Raw genomic sequence first — 5,306 nt, forward strand, 5'->3', positions numbered from 1 at the left:
CTCCCTAGAACTTCCGGAGGGGGAGTGGCCGTGCTGACATTTCGATATGAGCCCAATGATGCTGACTTCGGACTTCTGGCCCCCAGATCTGTGAGAGAGGAAATCTCTATTGTTTTAAACCATCCAGTCTGTGGTAATTTGTTACAGCAGCCACTGGAAACGAATACAGACAATGACACAGTAAATAAGTCCTTGCAAAAACAATATCGTACATGAAGATAAGAATTAAGGTGGTGTATTTGAAAGAGCTGTCTGGGAGGTGTTTGGGACAGTGTGCCAGAGGAGGAGACATTGGACTGGGTTTGAAAGATAAGCAACCATTTTCCAGACAAGGCACATCATTCTTGGCAGAAACAGAAGCACATGGAAAGGCATGGGGACATACAGAGCATGGTGTGTTCAGGAAACCGAAACATCTGGTTTCAGCTGGAGCATGAAGAAGAATGGTGGGAATAAGGAGGTAGAGAATTAAATTGTGGCCAAACTGTGAAGCGTTAATGTGCTACACCTTTGTTCTGTAAGTGATAGGGAACTATTGGAAATACAGGGATGGCTGATTTGCAGAGAATGAAGTTCTGCAGCGACATGAATAGTGGACAAAAGAGCAGTGAGACCAGCTCAGTTCTGCTCGTAACTGTATTGAAAGATGAATGAGACAGGTCTTGCCCTTCAGTAGCTTAGAGAATAAGAGGGGGAAACAAAAATGGAGGCACATGTGTAATTTGTCCCAGAGGTTTGTTATAAGGCTGTGGCAATAATCCTGTAAGAGATGGTAGACTAAGGCAGTTGCAGGAGGGATAGAGAAATAAAGATATTTGGAAGACATCTCTAGGTATATACACTAAAAGAACTTGGAGATCTACAATTATGGAGTGTAGGAGAGGGAAGTCGCAAGGATGAATCAAGAATTTTATTAGCTTGTGTGGCTGAGAAATACCACTAACAGAATTGTATAGAGAAAGGTCTAGGGATATAGTTCCAATTGAATTTAAGATGCCTGAGAGATAGCCAAGTAGAAACTTTGGGGAGATGTTAGAAATATTGGTTGAGAGTCTAGAGACACAAATCTGGACATCATCGGCAAGAGATGGGACCTGAAGCTCTGAAAGATGATGAGCAGACAGAAAGATAAGAGAATCAAGCTCACAGCCGTGGACAGTACTGACAGTACTAGTGCTTGGATAGGAGAAGCACAAACTGCGCAGTGTACCAAAAGGGCTGTAGACATGAATAAGTATTCTGGTCTATGACTTCTGTAAATGCCTTTATTTGAAAGAATTTTGGATCTCTTAGAAACTCAAGTTGTCCCAAGCTAACAACTGGGAACTTGGTTGACAGCCTACACTTCTGTGCATGCTGGCTTGCTAGGATCCAGCCTAAGGATAAGGCCTTGTAATTTGGTTAACCTGAACACCCAAATCAATAGCCAAACCCTTGATCAAATCATTAAACAATTAATCTCGTGAGCACTTAATGATCCAATCTAAATGGTCAATAGGCTGACCGTAATGAAAATCAAAATGCCCCTTTGAAACAGTTGCACCAATTTATCATGTAGACATTTCTTGAGATAAGCATTTAATTTTTCAGTTAATAACAGGCTTCCTGTTAGATGGCAATGACTCTTAAGCTATGTAACTCACGATTAAATGAATGAGGTCAGCGCTCAGAAACCTCTTGCACTCTCATTGCCCTTTCTGAGGGTTTCTGACAGACTTGAGGCATAAGCAAAAGAGGAGAAAAGAAGGAAAGAAAACAGGACAGAAAAGAAGACAGGAGAGAGAGAGAAAAGGGGAGAGGGAAGAAATGGAAAGAGAGAGAAGACAGAAAACAGAAAAGGAAGTTTATCTGAATTTGTTCCTGAAGAGTAGGGTGAAATATTTCAGCGATCACAAGATTAAGTGAGGTGAAGTAGGAAGCATGCATTTTGATGCCAGACAAACCTGGGCTCTGAGCCCTGGCGCTGCCATTCTATTCATGTGACCTTGAGCCAGGTAACCTCTCTGAGCCTCATGTCCCTCCTCCTGAGAGGTAGCTTGGTAGAGAGGTGAAGAACCATGTTTCTGGGGCTGGGTTTAAATCCTGATTCTGACATATGCCAGCTGCATGATCTTGCAAAAGTTTGTTAACCCCCTAATGACTCAGTTTCCTGATGTTTTAAGGTGGGTATAATAATAAAATCTGCTTTATCTAGATGTTGTGACTCTTGAATGAATTAATACTTGTAAAGCACTTATAAAATGTGCTTGATAATGTTAACTATTAGCTATAAATCATAATAATTAGATTATAAACTATTTGTAAAAGCTCCTAGCCCAACCCTAGCCAGTTTGGCTCAGTGGATAGAGTGTTGGCCTGTGGACTGAAGGGTCCCAGGTTTGATTCTGGTCAAGGGCACATGCCCGGGTTGTGGGCTTGATCCCCAGTAGGGGGCGTGCAGTAGGCAGCCAATCAATGATTCTCTCTCATCATTGATGTTTCTATCTCTCTCCCTCTCCCTTCCTCTATGAAATCAATAAAAATATAATTTAAAAAAAAAAAAACTCCTAACCCAGCGCCTGGCCTGTGGAGACCCTCATTGACTGTGAACCACCTTCCCTTGTCTCAAATCCTCAGATGCCCCAAGTGGAGCCAAAGGTAGAAGAAACTTCTCCATCAGGCCACATCCAAGTCCACTTGGACCAACCCCCCATGCATAGCTTGGTCTCTTTGGGTTCTGAGACATACTGATGGAGCACCTCCTGGGAGGAAGATTTTAAAAGGTTGCTCTTTTCCAACGTCATCTTAAGAGTAGTTACAAATGGTCTAGCAATTTCAGGGTTAATTTTGCAACAGCTTCCAAAGCTCAAGACATGTGGGCATGGGTGTGGCATATGCATGGTATGCTGATTAAAACAACAAGAAAGAGAACTAAGAAGACAGAATACTGGTAAAGCTCCACAACTGGGAAGTCACTCAGTGTTCATCTTTTGGAGTACAGAACATAAAGTAAAAGAGTGAGACAAGTATTTTTGTCTTTCCTAAATAATGGTGGCATATACCACACACACACACACACACACACACACACACACCACTTCCTTTTCTTTTTCTAAACAAGAGGATTTATTTATTTTTGGTTAATCCTCACCAAGGATATTTTCCCATTGATTTTTAGGGAGAGTGGAAGAGAGAGGGAAAGACAGAGAGAAACATTGATGTGATAGAAACACATTGATTGGTTGCCTCCTGCAAGAGCCCCGACCAGGGCCCAGGCTAGGGAGGAGCCTGCAACCGAGGTTAGTGCCCTTGACTAAACTATACCCAGGACCCTTTGGTCCATAGGCCAGTGCTCTCTCCACTGAGCCAAACGGGTTGGGGCAAGAGGTTCTCTTTTTAAAAACAATTTTTTATTGCCTGGCCAGTGTGGCTCAGCTGCTGAGCCTTGACCCAGGAACCAAGAGGTCGCAGGTTCACTTCCCAGTCAGGGCGCAAGCCTGGGTTGCAGGCTTGATCCCCAGTAGGGGCTATGCAGGAGTCAGCCAATTGATGACATTCCTCTCTCATCAACGTTTCTATCTCTCTATCCTTCTCCTTCCTCTCTCTCTAAAAATTAGTAAAAACATAAATAAAAATGTTTATTGATTGATTTTACATAAAGAGGGGAAGCGAGAGACAGAAACATCAATTTATTGTTTCACTTATTTATGCATTCATTGGCTGATTCTTGTATGTGCCCTGAGTGGGGATCCCATCCACAAACTTGGCATTCTGGGAGGATGCTCTAACCAACTGAGCTACCTGGCCAGAACACACTAATTTTTCACAGAATTCATTAAGCTGCATTAAACCAAACTTATTATTTTTTTAAAGCCAAACTTTTCATATTTAGCACAATTCTTGCAACCCAAAAGTAAAAAAAAAAAATGGACAGAAATAAATCCTGAATGGAGAAGCATCCATGAATGAATGTGGAGAGCTCTATATGGCAACTTTATTCCTGCAATAAGGGGAGCACAAAGGACACGCCCCTCCCACCCTACCTCCTCTACTTTCTTCTCACAGCCTCCAGATTACCTCTACTCCCCTGTGATTTTCCATTTTCTGTCTACTGCCCTGCTCAGGGGACTGTAAGAAACCATGACAGATCCCTGTGGTGTCAGCAAATGTAGATGATGCAAAATAGTTTAAGGGGGATGAGCAGATGGATCTGGCATCAAAATATCTGAGTTTGATTCCCACACTCATCACTTATTAGAGTTATAAATTACACACAAGTTTCATATCTTTTCCTTGCCTCATTTTCCTCATCCCTAAAAGAGAGATGGAGATAGAACTGACCAACTAGGAGTGCTGTGAGGATCGAATCAGATGATTAGATGAGATAAAGTGGTTGGCCCAGGCTGTGTCTCATGCTTAGCAGTCAATACATAGTTGCTACTGTTTTCAATAGCTCAAGGTTAAGGTCAAATACCAAGCCTACTGTGGAGAAAATCTTTTGCCCTCCCTGGAATGAATAAACAGGAGAAATCAAATTTGTCATAAATGCAGCAGTGTGTTAATGACATTGACTTTATCAGGATGAGGCTACCTTTATAAAGTGTTTACTGCGTTCTGCGTTATCCTTCATGAATTGCTGTCTAGGTCACTTGACAATTGACTTGAAATTACTGATTAAACATTATTGCTAAATATTTGCCCCTTCCTCCTTATATGTGGAACCCTAAGCTGCCCAAGGGTGTGTGAGGAATCCTGACGAACGTACTCCGGAGATAAACTCCGGGGAGGAGGATTGCTAACACTTGCCAAGTGCAGACTTGGTGTGGGAGATGGCAGGGTGTTACGCAGTCACTCTGACATTTCTGCCACCCACACGGGGAACATCTCCTCTCTCTGAAAGTTGGTTTCTGCTTCTCTCCTGGTGATATCCCACGGTCACGTGGAAGAAGAGAGGGAAGGATTGTCATGTCTTTAGGGCTTTGATCTCAGCAAGGAACACCAACTTCTACATGTACTCCTGACGCCACAATTAGAGATAAGATATAGTCAGAGAAAAATATAGTTGTTGGAGGTGTGGAATGAGCAGAGGAGAGCAGAAAGGGGGAAATCCAGGTGATACATAGTGGCCTCAAGTACAGATCACTACTTTTGCACTTTCGGTTGAAATGGGATTAAATTGGAATTGAACTGATGAAGCAGCTTTATACATCAAAATGCCTCTCGTGCATCTCTCATATTTCTGAGCCCTGTACTCCTTCTTTATCTTCACCAAATCAATGAGTTAGTTTGAGAACTTTATTTGGAGGGAAGAGATCAATGTTGTCCTT

Source organism: Cnephaeus nilssonii (assembly GCF_951640355.1).
Source record: "Cnephaeus nilssonii genome assembly, chromosome: 12".
NCBI lineage: Eukaryota > Metazoa > Chordata > Mammalia > Chiroptera > Vespertilionidae > Cnephaeus > Cnephaeus nilssonii.